Source organism: Rutilus rutilus, assembly GCF_951802725.1.
Source record: "Rutilus rutilus genome assembly, chromosome: 23".
NCBI lineage: Eukaryota > Metazoa > Chordata > Actinopteri > Cypriniformes > Leuciscidae > Rutilus > Rutilus rutilus.
Genome location: NC_140233.1, coordinates 28,328,006 through 28,344,930, shown reverse-complemented (window position 1 = coordinate 28,344,930; position 16,925 = coordinate 28,328,006). Strand labels below are relative to the sequence as shown.

At 38.8% G+C, this 16,925-nt stretch overlaps 1 gene segment (V, D, J or C); it reads right to left on the bottom strand.

The window, feature by feature from the left end:
- Nucleotides 1-3,501: 3,501 nt before the first annotated feature.
- Nucleotides 3,502-16,925, bottom strand: part of LOC311283340 (immunoglobulin lambda constant 7-like) — a 53,951-nt gene continuing 40,527 nt past the window's right edge. Inside the window, exons 4-5 of the C gene segment in view lie at nt 3,943-4,374; nt 3,502-3,625 (exon numbers count right to left, since the gene is read on the bottom strand).

The following is a 16,925-nucleotide window of genomic DNA, read 5'->3' as shown; positions in this document are numbered from 1 at the left end:
CAAGAGTCTGCATTTTTTGGAGCAAATGTTAACGTTTTTTGCTTGGGTTGATTGAAGGCCTTGGACTTTTCATTGTGCTTTTGAGTTGAGGCATGCTTTTTAACATCGGACAACTTGGCACAAAATTCTGTCTTGCAGTATAGACAGTAAGCCCTTGTGTCATTGCCCACATAGGGCTTCAGCCACCCCTTAAATTCAGTTCTAGCTGTGTATTTGTATTTATATTTGCTTGTGTATATATCCGCCTTTTAGATTTATATTATGTTCATATGTTTAATAAAGTTGAATTTATATTGTGTTTATGCGTTTTTATATGTGTATATGAGTTTGAGGGGGAAAAAAACGGCCAAATTAAATGGTTTGAATTAAAAACAAAGGAGAAGGCAGCTGATATGTGATCACTGCTAACACAGTGTGCACATGCGCAGCTCATTCATGTCTATGTCAGCTGGCGTGCAGTCACAGTCCTCTCAGCTCTCACTGAACAGAGCAGACGCAGAGAGATGTGGCTGCAGCGGGGAAGACCTCACGCTTGCAGTACTGGCGATATTTGGAAAGTTCCTAAGGTTTGTCCAAAAAGTCGTTAGTCGCTTTTTTGAAAAAATGACGCTAAAGGGGTCTGAAAAGTCTCTAAAAATAGCGACAAATTCGCTAAGTTGGCAACAATGTGCTGTTCTCTTCTCAGGCACTGGTGTTCTCAGCGCCACCCGTCAAAATAAAAGTCCCGCTTCCAACACATCGGCCAATCAGAAAAACTTATCGGCCTTGGCGATATATCGGTCGACCACTAGTTAATAGTCATGTGCCTTAAAAAGTAAAGTCATAACAAAACTGAAAGAGAAATTAAATTGAACACCTCAGTATTTCATTAAATCAAGATCAACACAACATCTTCTTAAACATGGCAGCACAAAACACGGATCAAACAAGTCATCTCAGCTAAACTCAAAAAAAAATTTTCTAAAAGGACTTTACAGTACGACGAACAAATAAAACAAAAGTAAAATATTCAGATATTCAGAGCTGACTTTGATTTGATGTACCTCTCAGTCTCAGAGGAGGGCAATATTTGTATTCAACTTCAACAAAAGTTGGTTCTCAAAGTTCTTGTAATTTATTCTAGCTGTTTTTGGACTGAACATGAGGCCAGCAGTGCTAAGGCGCTCACCGGCAGCAGACGCAGGGCAGTGTTGAGCCTTTAAGGTTGTATCAGTGATTTCAGGCCCAAAAAAAAGAGATCACATTCATCTAATCTTTCCTAACGATCCGCTAGCTGCCCGCCCCATAAGCATGCCATCAAAAAAGCGCGTCTCTGTAGGCAGCCTAGGCTCCGAGATCTGCACACAAAAACAGTTGCTTTCACTACCACTCAAAACCAAAACAAACAGTGTTCCAACCAATCAATGGCTTGAAGAAATCCTCCTCCTCTGGTGAAGTGGCATCACTTGTAACTTGTATGTCACTGCTCTTATTTTAGTTTTACATCCATATGTCAGCAAACCGAGTTTGAGGATGGCAACATCAGTTGTCCATTAAGTTCTAAACTTTGGAAGCAGGATTGCAGCTGTAATCAGCTCAGGATCATTCAGCATGTCCCCGAAGTGCTCGATCACACTCGTGAGGATTGCATCTTCCAGACTCTTGCAGAGTTTCATGGATATCTTGACTCGAATTAGCTTGGAAACCATGATGTTGAGTGTTAGTACAAGCCAGCCCATGTGCACATTGGTTTCTCCATGCAAGATATTAATCGCTTCGGTGAAAAAAACTATGGATTTCGTATTGTTTGCCGGTACAGTAGAACTGAAACATGACAAGTAATGCAGTTTTCATAATGCCAAAAACTGTTAGTGTTTTGACAGTCATTACGCTATTTTGACTGTATGATCATGTTGGATAATGCCAGAGTTTTGACAGAATTATTCAATTTTGATTTGAGTTTGCTGTGTTTTGATAGAGTTAGTATATGTAGAAAAAGGTTTTTAGCATTTTGACATTATTACATCATTGTGTGATGTAGGTGTGTTGTTGTGTGAAGGGTTTAGAAAAGCACTGTAAAGTAAATTCCTGTGTACAAAATACCAGTGTTACCATTCTACTCAAGAGTTCAGATACTCAGAATCAGGAACAAATCAATTTTCTTCATAAATCAATATTTTAAAACAATGTAAGTTTATAAGGCGGTATGTAAAACTGTATGAACAAAATAATAATTAGTAGGTTACTCAATCAAAAGATTAAACACAACTACAAGCCAAGTGTACTTATAATACTTAATTATACTTTTAAGTATATCCTGATCAAAAGATTGAATACATATATAGTCCAAATACTCTTGACTTTTCAAGTATACTTAAGAACAATTTTAAGTGTATTTCTGAGAAGTACATAACAATTACACTGAAAGTATACTATTATTATTTTCAGTTTAAAAGAAGTATATTAATAGCACAGTTGAATAAACTTCTTTTTCATAAAGGTATTTTCATCATTATCTTTTCAGTAGAAGTGAAACTGGTAAAAAAAAAAATACAAAAAAAGGAGGCAAAGAAAGAGAGTAACAGTTGCAATCTTCTTTTATCCCTTCTCTGACCATGTGACTGTAACCCAAATGTGAGACGTTCAAACTGACCAATCAGATCATTACAACTTCCCCCACCTTACTAAAGGTGTGACAATTCATCGATCCCCGAAGTCACACATCTTGGCCTACAGGCCTTGATCACTATCAGCGAACTCCAAATGGTCCTTATGGTAGAAAACAGTAAAGCAAAAGTTAACAGTAAAGTCGTTGTTCATTTCAAATATCATATTATTTTCAATTCTTCAACAGTGACTGCACTGATACAGCTGAGAGAAACTGCAGCTGCTCATACAACACAATCACACACACACACACACACACACACACACACACACACACACACACACACACACACACACACACACACACACACTGATCACAGCACACACACTAATAACATTATATCATTACAATCAACATCACTCTTGTGTTTATGAAGAGAATGAGTCAGTGTTTCAATATGATCATCATGTGTTAGGTGTAATATATGATCCTGTCAATCAAACTGAACAGACTGCATTCAGTCACTTCTGCTGTCTGGACGTGATGCTTTCCATCTGAGACACACAAACTTTTACATTCTTACACAATTACTGTCACAACGGCTGATTCTTCATTTGTGATCATGTTTTTTAAATTATTTAAATTATATTTTTATATTTAGAACACCATAACCTGCTTTTGCAGAAGTGAAAGTGTTCCAGTCCAGATCATGTAACCAATCAGAGAGTGAGACTGAAACCCCATTTGCATTGTCAGGGTGGAGTGATTGTGATCCTCTCAGAATAGAGCAGCTCTGTCTCCAGAGACCATGTTCAAACCCCAAGAGCTTTATTTGACATTTACTGCTACATCAACCTTCTGAAAAGCACCTGCATCTTCATCTGTTAGTTGAATGATGTTGTCAGACACAAAGTGAACTTGTTGAGAAGCTTTATTGAATGTTGCAGCAAACACAGCAGATTGAAAGATCACACACACACACACACACACACACACACACACACACACACACACACACACACACACACACACACATGTCTGGTTCACTATCTTTGTGGGGACTCTCCATAGACGTAATGGTTTTTATACCGTACAAACTGTATATTCTGTCCCCTTACACTAACCCTAAACCTACCCATCACAGGAAACATTCAGCATTTTTACTTTCTCAAAACAACTCATCCTGTGTGATTTATAAGCCTTTTGAAAAGTGGGGACCGCTGGCTGGTCCCCACAATGTAGGTGATCTCAGGTTTTACTATTCTTATGGGGACATTTGGTCCCCACAATGTAATATAAACAAGGGCACACACACACACACACACACACACACACACACACACACACACACACACACACACACACTCTTTCAGTATTGAGTTGTAAATCACTACAGCTGCAGCACTAGACTCATGTGAATCCTGCCTGACACAGGACACTCAGATACGGCTCATCTTCAGGAGAGAAACATCAGCACTCAGAGCTCTTGTGGAACGAGACCTCATGAGGAGCTCCATCATGTGTTACTCTGCAGACGTACAGCTCTCCCGCTTCCCAGCGTGCTTTGCTGAGGGTCAGGACGCTACTGCGGCTGTAGCGGCCGTCCTGCTGGCTCTCTGCGCTGGTCAGAACCCCCTCGGTGACCTCTGACCCGTCCAGTGTCCAGCTCACCAGCGCCCCCTGTGGAGAGTAAGAGCTGAGCAGGCAGAGCAGTGCGGCTGAGTCTCCAGAGATCTGCAGAGAAGAGGGCGGCAGCAGAGACACTGAGGGCTTCACTGTGGGACCAGCTGCAGGAGACAAACACAACACATTCACACACACACACACACACACACAACACACTGCACTGCACATTCACAGCATAGGAATAATGCTGCTCTAGTTTTAGATTCAATCATTATAAAACAATATCAGTAACACTTTATTTAAAGCTTTCATATTGCATTATAAAAGTATTTTAATGCATTAATTATGCACTGCTATATACATACAATGCATGTATGATCTCATCAATAAGTGTAACAGCAGTTATAACACATATTATCTATTATCAGGCCGATCTGACTGCTTTAATTCCAGCAATTATTCACTCTGAACATAAATATCTTACATTTTGAGATATTCACCTGAACTGAAAATGTAACTCAATTTCAAACAGAGTTAAAACACAATTGAATCACACAGAATGAACAAAACACTGAATTATAAGCACAACATGAGCAAAAGAGATTCAGTATCATTGACTGAACTACAGAAAGCAGCAACATCTAATGAAACGCTCGTACAAAAACCTCTATTCCACTCGAGTGAACACACACTCCAGCAGAGAGAGAGAAACAACACTTCAACACACTGATATTAGAAGATCCTCAGCTCTTCTCAACACTCACTCATTCAGATTTGACTAAATGCTTTCTGATATAACACTGTTTAAAGAAATATATTTGATGAGCTGTGACCTCTGAGGTGACCTTTGACCTCTTTGATCATGGATGATGTTGTGGAGTTTCTCATAATGATGCTTCTGTTCTTCATATGCAGATCAATCATCATGATTCACAGAAAAACCTGCAGCTTCAGACTTCAATCTTCAGTGAAAATCTCTTCAAATAATGAGTTTATTGAATATTAGAGCCAAAGTCAATAGAAAGTGTCAACAATGAAAATATAAAAGGTATTTTGCATGTTCTACACAGTCAAGCATGTTTTCATATTCAAGGTCTGTTCTAAAAGTATCTGGACTGGTTATGAATCTCCACACAAGATCATGAAACGTGAACAAGCTCTAATATGTCTCCATCTTTAACAGTCTGTTTCTTCTCCATTTGATGATTTCAGACACACATGAGGCTTCATGATAGATGGAGTGACACCATGAACTCTGATTAGAGATTCACAATCAGTCCTGATACTTTCTGAACAGACTCATGATTCATGATCTTACTTTAGTGATGGCGGTTCATCTAGTGGAAGTGTAGCAGTGATGATGGTCACATGACTGAATATGGACACAGAGATGGACGTTCATCTGCACATCCTCAGTGTGTCAGGAGTCACAATAAAAATACTAAATAAAGTCATGATTCTGTAACTCTAGTGTATATTAGTTTGTTATCAGCACAAGCTGTTGTAAATCCTGCCCACTTCTTTGCATTGTCAGCACATGCTTCAGTGCTCTGAGAGTGTTTATAGTGCTGTGAGTTTAACACTTCATGACTGAGAGCAGAACACAATCTTCATCATCACACAAGACTAAACTACAGCAATGAACACAATCAACATCTTCATCTGGACCATTGCACTGTTTATTCAAGGTCTGTGTAATACAGTTTTTATAATGATTATTAATTATCTTAAAATGTGAAATGTATTTTTGTATCATATTTTTATCATATACTGTATATCATCATATATCATTTTCATTTTTGTTTGTGTTTTCTTTCAGAGTGTAGAGGACAGATCACTGTAACTCAGAGTCCATCAATACCAGCAGTTCAACCAGGAGAAGAAGTCAGAATAAACTGTAAAACCAGCAGTGATGTGTATTATCATAGTTCATATGGTCATTACTTACACTGGTACTCACAGAAACCTGGAGAAGCTCCTAAACTCCTCATATATCTGACATCAAGCCGTTATACTGGAACTCCATCTAGATTCAGTGGCAGTGGATCTGGCAGTGATTTTACTCTGACCATCAGTGGAGTCCAGACTGAAGATACAGGAGATTATTACTGTCAGAGTCAACACTATATCAGTAGCTGGGTGTTCACACAGTGATAAAGAGTCGTACAAAAACCTCTGTCAGTCAGACGTCACAGTGACTGCACTGATACAGCTGAGAGAAACTGCAGCTGCTGATGGAGGATCACAAACTACACAATGTCAATGTTTAGTTCAAAATTTCTAAAGACCTTAAAGGTAAATATATGATATAAGATTTTCTTTATGCTAAAATGAATTAACCAGTTCATTGTTCATTGACTATTAGTTTGTCACTCATGTGTGTCTCTCCCTCAAATGCAGGGCCGGCTCAGGCTCCGCTGGTTCCCTAGGAGAGATTTTAGATAGATCATTCATATGAATTACAACTTACTATAATATAACATGAATACTGATGAATGTTAACATAAATATAAAATAAATAAATGTTGAAATAAATAATTTATAAGAATTAAACTACAAATCAACAAAAGGTGCAAAAACTCTATTATTTGATATATTCCAGCACACTAGACCTCTTAGTCTCAAAGTCATCAAGGAAGATTTCCAAGATTAGTAAGGACTGGTATTCCCTCAATGATGATTCCTACTGCATCTGGCTCACGGCAGACATAGATGCTCATATTCTTCATGTTCAGGTCCTCATGAACAGTGGTCTCTGCAGCCGCCTTTGAGATAAAAGATAAAGTATTTAAGACAAACAATCTCATTAGTTGATGAAAAATAAGTCCTCCAGCACTACCTGCCAAATGCTGGTTCAGTCAGTTCACATTAACAGTCAGCACAATTTAAACCAGTTCACCAGACCGACCCAGTAATCAGAGATGAGCTCCTGTCCACTCTCTCCCATACACTCAAAGAGGCGTCTCATCTCAGAGGGACATCTCTCTTCTTCACTGCACTGGCACTCGGGTCCTAGTTAATACAACAATAATCAATACATTATTTGTGTTGGTAAATTCACTCCAACCCTGTAATGCCATCATTACTGTAGGTCTGTATTAGTTTATCTTTATTATCCATTATAATATAATAATAGTAATAACAATTGAGACTATTTAGAAAAAAAATCTGTCTAATTAACAAACAAACAAAAATCCACCCAGATAATCAAGATAATTGAAAATCAAACTACTCAATTGATTAATATTGTACCTTTTAACTTTGTAACCCCTTTAACCCAGTCTGTATCAGCTCCATCAACAAGTTATTGATGCGTTGACCAGTTGCTCCTCTTGGCACTGAAGAGCTCGAGGAGCTTTGGGCTGTGCTTGTCCAGCTGTGACATAAACGTCCAGGGGAACCACAGGACATCTCCAGAACTCCTCGTTCACCTGTAGGACAGCAAATCTTTGACTGTTATTTAAGGGGGTTTAAAGATTAGCAACATTTGAACTTTATGCAAAGCAAAAAAGTGAGTCTACTATTTCATTTAGATTTATGGCTTTGAATTTCTACCAGTTTTATAGTTCAACATGTTTCTTAAACTATATATTTTATATAAAGTGTTCTTAAGCCCTCAGTACATCATGTTCAGTACATGTTTCTTTAAATGATTGCAACCAATTAGAAGGGTTAAAAGATTATCAAAGAACAGGCCAATAAGGTTTGGGAGTCGCTATCAAGCACAGTCCTTTTCTGACACATGGTCGCGAGAAGATTATTTGCTTTAATAGTCTTATATAAAATGACATGACCTGTACACAGTGCTTAATTTGTCAACTGGGAGGTCCCGGAGCGCAGAGGAGGGGTGGATCCGGCGACTCAAAACGGGGGTTGGAGGTAACGGAACAAAAAAACTTTACACTGCCTACGTAGCTTCTCTGCAGGGGCGGCGCCAGAGAATTTTTAACGCATGTGCTGAGGGGGTGCTAGATCATTGACAGGGGGAGCTGCGCAAAACTTGGCCACTAAATATTTAATATTCAATTATTTTAATGATCATAATTTAAGTTTTAATTTTATTAAATTGAACAAGTGCAACATCCAGCATTCAATCAAATATTCTAAAAGATGTAGGCTATTAAAAATAATAATGTTATTTCAACATATCTCGTTATTTCGACATAATATGTGTGCGTGCAACAATCAAGATGTGCATTTGTAAATCCGGTGACGCGTGTATTGATTTTTATTAATAAACTAGTGTTTTCTGACAGTGTCGGCTGCAAAGATTAAGTTGACGATCGCCATCTCCGTAGTGAACGCGCCTATAGAGAGAAATGCACATAATGGATTACATAATCAGAGAGTAGCCTTTTTCTTTTTTCGTTTTGAATTATTTAGTTTGAAAACATTTCAAGCTTTGTGTAGGCTATTTGATGTATTTCTCATGTCTGTGTGAGGCATACACCGAGTTTCGTTAAGTTAGGATGAGATGCGCTCCAGTTAACGTGCAATGCAAGTGACCGCGCGGGCGCCTCCATTATTATATTGTCTGTTATATATTTGTTGCTTATTCATTAAATACAGGCAATTGGTTGATGAAAAATTGATTAAAATTAAGATACAATTTATACTAAACGAAATTCACTTTAAAGAAAGGCTTTCTACAAAACAAAAATTAATTAAGTGGTCAAAATCATGTCTGACCCACTCCATGTATCATTTTGCGCATCCTATCTTACTCGTGCTGTTCACTTTTCATAAATCAACATAAATGGAAAAAAATAACTAAAAAATAAAAAATAATTTTAACAAATATGAAACTAAATGCGCTTATTTAATGGCTACAACACATATAGTAGGCCTACAGACTCTCTATTTGTACAAATTGCTGCAAATTCATTTAATTCGGAATTTTGCACACACAAGTTGAAAGGCATTTGTTCAAATCAAGTTCACGGATAACTGTGCGTGCATTTATTAATCATTATGATACTAAAATCATAACAAAGTAGGCTATGCCATGTACAAAAAATCAGATGAGCCCAGAATATGAACGCAATTACACGTTAAGCATTTTCCTCCTATAGAAAAACATTATAAGAACGCTTAATGTGGCTTAATGTAGATTAGAATGTCCCCTTATTATGTCGAAATAACAAGATATTATGTCGAAATAACGACTTCTTGTCGAAATAACGAGATATGAAATAACGACTTAATATCTCGAAATAACAAGATAAGTTTTTTTTTTTCTTCAAAATGTGGTTCAGGGCTTCCATAGAATGCAGCCTGAATATAATTGCTTCCAGAAATTATTTTTGGGGGTGCTTTGGTCTTTCTTGGGAGTGCTGAAGCACCTGCTAGCCCCTCCCTAGCGCCGCCCATGCTTCTCTGACTAAAAAAAAACTACACAACGCTGTGCTGTACATCAGGGCAATGCTTATTTTAATTTCAGAATATACACAAACAGTAATTTTTTTATTTTTTTCATTTAGGCAATTCATTTTCCATAGTGACACAGGAGGTGCCGGATCCAATAAAAAAAGGTTCCAGATCCAACGTGTTCCGGCGTGTTCCGGCTCAAATTAAGCCCTGCCTGTACATAACAAATATGTGTGTGTATGAAGGTGTAGAGAAGCCTTTTGGCAGGATTTATGAAGTTTTTTTATTTTGCATGTTCAGAAATTCAGTTTTTCTTTGTGTTGCCTCAGGGCAACGTTGTGCGATAAGGAGTACTTTTCAAGGATGTCTTGGACAATACCTCACAATGGTAAATAATGTGTGACAAGAAAGGAAGATTCAGGGTTCTGGGTGCACAGGAACACCCAAAGTGATGTGCAAAAAGTGTAACGTACACCTCTGTACACCTCATATTCCGGCGGAGTTGTGCAGATTGCATGCACGGAGCAAACATCGGAAAAGAGGGAGAAGAGGAGGCCTGCATCGGAGATTTAAAAACCTCAGGCTCGACAACCGCCGTAGGCTACCCCCACTCCCCACAATCCTGTTGTCACACGTGCAGTCATTAAGACACAAGACAGATGAGCTGGAAGCTTGGATCAAGTGCAAACCCGGCATAAGAGACACTTGTCTTCTCGCCTTCTCGGAAACATGGCTAAGGGAGTCAGACTGGGACGAGGACCTGATTATGAGTGGGTTTGGTAGCCCAATTCGCCTGGACCAAGACCCGATGACAACTGGGAAAAGTCGGGGAGGAGGAGTGTGCCTAAACGTAAATAAAAGGTACTGTAACACTGTGGTAGTGAGAGAAAGAATATGCACTTCGGATATTGAATTGTTGACTGTGTCTCTCCGGCCGTTCTATCTACCTCGAGAGTTCCAACAGCTGTTTTATACGCTTGTGTATATTCATCCGCGAGCCAATGCTTCAATTGCAGCGCAAGTGATCGCAGATGTCACTCACAGACTGGACTCTATTTTCCCAGAGGCCCCCAAGTTTTTTATAGGAGATTTTAGCCACTGTACTTTAGACAAGACCTTAAGATCATATGAACAGTATATAACCTGTTCTACAACGCAGAGGAACACCACTTTAGATCTATGTTATGGCTCAGTAAATGGAGCCTATAGATCTATGGCTATGCCGCCACTTGGTGCCTCCTACCACAACAGTATTTATTTGATGCCTGTGTATAAGCCCGCGTTCAGATACCTTGAGCGTGAGGAAAAAACATAAAACTTTGGACAGAAGACAGCATTTTCTCTCTACAGGGGTGTCTGGATGTACTGATTGGACTTGTTTTTGTGACACTTGTAATGATATTAATGAACTCACGGAAACAATGTCTGCATATGTCAAATATTGTGTTGATAGGATTATTCCATCTAAAAAAGTGGTCATTTATCCTAATAACAAGCCTTGGGTAACGAAGGAACTGAAAAGTGTTATCAACAGGAAAAAAAAGACATTCTATTTAGGGGACCTGGTAGAGAAAAAAGCTGTCTCAAGAGAAGTCAAAAATGAAATAAGGAAAGCAAAAAGCCAATACAAGTATAAAATTGAAAATCAATATAATAGTGGGGATCTAAAGGCAGCCTGGCAAGGCAACCCCTTCCCCATCACCCCCAATTTTGGCAAGTGCTGCATACATGAAATGCCCAAAATAAAAAGGTTACTGCTCATAAGTAATTCTGAATAGAAACATAAAACACATACATTTAGAAAGCCAACACTTGAGAGTTTATAGTTCAAGACTCAAAATTAACCAGACTGTTATTAATATTGAGATATATAAGCTCAAACATATTTTGAACTAAAATAATCTGGGATCACCAGTGATCCCTGACTGGTAAGGGGTTAAAACCATGGCAGCCATTAATCAGCCTGTGTGTAGAACAAGGCAACCATTAAAATTGAATGGTATAGATGACGGCGATTTGCCAGATATTTTTAATAAATTTTTCTGCAGGTTCGAAAGGTCCTTCTCAGATAGTCTAGTCACATTGAGAGAGACGTGGAAGCCTCAGAGAGGGATAAAAATACAACAGGAAAAAGTCACAACACTTTTTAAAAGTACAAAAATAGGTAAGGCTGCCTGTCCTGACGCCATCTGTGGGCGTACACTCCATTATTGTGCCGAGCAGCTCAGTGAGGCTTTTACAGTTATCTTTCAAAAATGTGCTGATAGTGGGGATATACCTGATTTATGGAAAACATCAACAGTAATACCCATCCCAAAAACAAAATTTCCTAAAGACCTCAATGAATTTAGACCAATTGCATTAACTTCCCTGGTTATGAAATGTTTTGAAAAGATCTTGAAGGATACAATCATCCCCCTAACTGTAGACAAAATAGATCCACTTCAGTTCGCATATCAAGCGGGCAAGGGTGTAGAGGATGCAAAGCTTTTTATCCTTGACAAGGTGTATAAACATATTGAGAAACCTGCATCACATGTAAGAATTTTATTTGCTGACTTTAGTTCAGCTTTTAATCAAATCACATTCTGATTGAACGATTAGCCTCATATTTTAAGTTACCTGAGCAGATCCTATTACTCATCTTAAACTTTTTAACAAATAGAAGGCAGCAGGTCTATGTAAATGCAAATATGTCATCTGTTATCGTATCAAACACAGGCTCTCCTCAGGGCTGTGTGCTCTACCCCCTTCTTTTAGTTCGTTACATTTATATAGCGCTTTTCAGGGTCCTCAAAGCGCTTCACATATGGAAGGGGGGAATCTCCTCAACCACCACCAATGTGCAGCATCCACTTGGATGATGCGACGGCAGCCATATTGCGCCAGAACGCCCACCACACACCAGCTTACTGGTGGAGAGGAGACAGTGATGAAGCCAATCAGTATATGGGGATGATTAGGAGGCCATGATGGACAGAGGCCAAGGGGCAGATTTGGCCAGGATGCCGGGGTTACCCCCCTACTCTTTTTCGAAGGACATCCTGGGATTTTTAATGACCACAGAGAGTCAGGACCTCGGTTTAACGTCTCATCCGAAGGACGGTGCTCATTGACAGTATAGTGTCCCCATCACTACACTGGGGCGTTAGGACCCACACAGACCACAGGGTGAGCGCCCCCTGCTGGCCTCACTAACACCTCTTCCAGCAGCAACCTGGTTTTCTCAGGAGGTCTCCCATCCAGGTACTAACCAGGCTCAGCCCCGCTTAGCTTCAGTGGGCAACCAGTCTTGGGCTACAGGGTGATATGGCTGCTTTTCATATTATACACTGACAACTGCTGGTCATCTTGGGAGAACAGCTATTTAGTGAAGTTTTTAGATGACACAGCCCTGTTGGTCCCTTTTATGAACCAACCTGATCATAGCAGTGCCCTTGAGGAGTTTGCTAGATGGTGCGATGACAGTCTCCTTGACTTAAATGTGTCAAAGACTAAAGAATTGATTATAGATTTTAGGAAGGTTAGTGACAAACCAAAACCGAGTGTAATACACAATGAGGGTGTTCAGGTGGTACAAACATACAAGTATTTGGGCACAGTATTTGACTCACAATTGAAATTCAGAGAGAACACTGATAGTATTATTAAGCGAGCAAACCAAAGAATATACCTACTGAGGAAGCTGAACTCCTTTGGGGTTTGTAAAAGAATCTTATGTACATTCTATCAGGCATTCATTGAGAGTCTATTAACTTTTTCTTTCTTGGGTTGGTTTAATGGTTTAGCTGTGAAAGACAAAAAGAGTTTGAGCGACATTGTTAAAGTATGCTCAAAAATCACTGGTACCCAATTAAATGATCTTTGTTCTCTCTGGAAAAAAAGAGTGATCCAAAAAGCAGATGGAATACTGTGCCAACCAGATCATGTGCTCAGGAATGGATTTGTTCTCATGCAGGTCTCAGGTCGGCGGTATTATGTGCCAATAAGGAAAACGAATCGCTATGCAAACTCATTCATTCCCTCTGCTATAAGATTTTTAAATGATAACTCATAACTACACACAATGGCTATTGTACTCCACTGCTGTTCTGTCACTGGCAGGTGAATGTGTGTGTTGTGCTGTGTGTGGGTGTCAGGGTGTGATCGTTTTGTATACATTTTTTACTTTATAATTCTTATATTTATTGTGTGCTAATAATTTTAACTTAACCCTTATTGGATGGGTTGGCTGTAGAACTGAATTGCCCCCTTGGGGACTAATAAAGATATCTGAATCTGTTTCCCAGCAGAGAAGAACTGGAGAGGGGGAGGGAAAATGATCAATAAATCAATAAAATGTTCCCAAATGAGCCAAGAAATGATGTGGAATCATTTTTATCATGTGCCATCAAAATGTTTTCAGTAGAGGATTAATAAATATATGAATGTCTTCAAATCAGTAGTTTCCTCATCAGTTGTTAATAAGTGCAATGTAAATAGTAATAATGTCTGAATCAATAATATGTATGATTCTGACATTATACTCTTCAGAAATGTGTGTATATTCATATATACATATATATATACATATATAATGTGTGTATTCTCAACATGAGGAAGTTGTTTGATAATGTGTTTGTGACTGATCTACAGTCTTCAGGATAATGATTTAAATAGAGAGAGTCACTTTGCATTGTCAGCACATGCTTCAGTGCTCTGAGAGTGTTTATACTGCTGTGAGTTTAACACTTCATGACTGAGAGCAGAACACAATCTTCATCATCACACAAGACTAAACTACAGCAATGAACACAATCAACATCTTCATCTGGACCATTGCACTGTTTATTCAAGGTAAGATGTAAAAACTGACTCTAGATTTGGTGTTTTTGTAAAAGTATATGATGATAATAGTTTTAAACACTAATAGTTTTTCTTTTCTCTTCTTCAGAATCCAGAGGAGTGACTCTGACTCAACCTGAAGTTAAAACTGTCCAACAGAGTCAAACAGCAACAATAGAGTGTCATATAGATGTAGGAATATTCAGCACCCACTTATACTGGTATCAGCAGAAACCTGGAGAAGCTCCTAAACTCCTGATTAAATATATAAGCACCCGTAATACTGGAACTCCATCTAGATTCAGTGGCAGTGGAACAGCAAATACTGGACGAGATTTTACTCTGACCATCAGTGGAGTCCAGACTGAAGATACAGGAGATTATTACTGTAAGAGTGTACACAGTGGTCCAGTGTTCACACAGTGATAAAGAGTCGTACAAAAACCTCTGTCAGTCAGACGTCACAGTGACTGCACTGATACAGCTGAGAGAAACTGCAGCTGCTGATGGAGGATCACAAACTACACAATATCAAAGCTACCTGGACCACACTAATGTTAGAGTGCAAGCTGAGAAACTGAAGTGGATTTGGAAAAAAGGCTCTTTATATGCCATTGCCTACATTTTAAATGGATGTCTGCCAATAGGCCTAAAACATCACATTACATATATGATTATTGTGACAGAGACTGACTCCAGGTTAATAAGATTCTGGCTGAGTGGCAAGATATGAATTCAATTGTGATTCACTGAGAATTCACAGATCCAGTTTCTCTTCTTTAATCTTCCCCTTAACATTTAAAGGAATCTACATGTATGTAATGATTCTTCACCGAATGAATGCCTCTGAATCTGTCGAGTCGTCTTGTAGTGGTGTGTCAAGTGCAACGTATATTCCCATCCAATTGACCGTTCGCAAAGACCGGTTTGCTAACGGTCCCAAACCATTCCCTTCTGTTCCCTTTAGTTACTGTTGCTCTATCTCTCACGCCACACCATGTTCTCACACACTTAAACACACATCGCGGAGCAGAGAGGACACTGACAACACACTGAGACAGGACAGACCAGGTTACTTTTGAAATGAAACGAAGTCTCACCTTTAAAATTTAGTCATTTTTTAAAGAAATTTAAACAATAAATACTGCATTGTGGCTCTTTAATGTGTCTGACAGATCTCTGTAGTTGAGCCTCAGTTAAAGCTGCTCGTGAACCAATCATCTCTTCCTTCCATTTGTGCTTCGTTACTTCCCATCTCTGTATAAAAGAGAACATTTCCTCTAAAAGACGCTTGTTTCTTCCGGTCGAGTTTGCAGATGAGTTAGGCGGTTCCCCTGTAGGTGAACTTCATTTCTAGAAATTAACAGACTTTAAAAGCCACACACACATTAAAAGCCGAAAATGTGTCATTCGTATTCAGAAAAATAACTACAGTAATAATAATGAGCTTAGCTTTGTGTTGCGCTTTAACTTTAAAACGAACGAGTACGTCTTTCTTGAAGTGCACATTGTAGATCATAACAGAAATTAGCACAGCCAAAACTGATGAATGATTGAAACCTCTTCCAGCAGCGGTCGGGACGAGTAGAGCGCAGTCTGGACGGTTTAGAAGTTGCAGATGTCCTGATCAGGCCAGTGTGCACATGATGATGGACAGGAGTCATAGTCCCATACTCCATTTCAATGAAGTCATTCAACTGTGCTCTCAGAGTTACAGTTATATTCATAAAGAGCCTTCGAGTCCCACCAGGTGTAATCCACGTTTAGAGAGTTGGGTCACTCTCACACTCTTTACTGTAGATACAACTGTATATTTATGCCACTTTGACATACTGATCACTCGAATATACAGCTACAAATGATCTCACTAAAACCCCGTCAGTCATGAATGATCACGTCTGATTGCTGATCTCTGATTGGCTGAATCAGATCTGCAGTGGGCCGGTGTATTTACACATCATGATGACTGATTTTATGGACTACATGCACACTTGAGTTTTGTTTATTAACCAATTAGTCTATAAAATGTAGGTATTTGAAAACCGCCAAACCAATTTTTACCAGAACAATCAAACTCAAAACTGCCCAAATCTGGCAGCACTGGCTTCATGTCGTTACTGTTTCCAAATGTCACTGGTTCGTCACTAGGGGGCGATGATCTCTGTGAACCCATGAACCACTGGCTATTTCATTTTACCTGATCTCAGATCAGTTTTTTTAATATTAATGTTTATTGACACATTTTTATAATAAAAAAGGAGTTGTAGTTAAAAGTGTCTAATTGGTCGGATTACCAAGCTCTCCATAAAACAAACAAAACAAGCCCTTCAATTTAATAAACTAACACATATTATAAAGACATTTCATATTTACTGGTATTAGATGATTTGGTAATTGCATTGAATAGATTAGACTTTAAATTAAAACATTTGCATTTGGTGTGTAAAAGGTGTTTTTATGCTGAGTTTCCGCTGTTCTGACCAGCGTGTGGCGTTTCCAGAGCTTCAATACAGTGAATCAT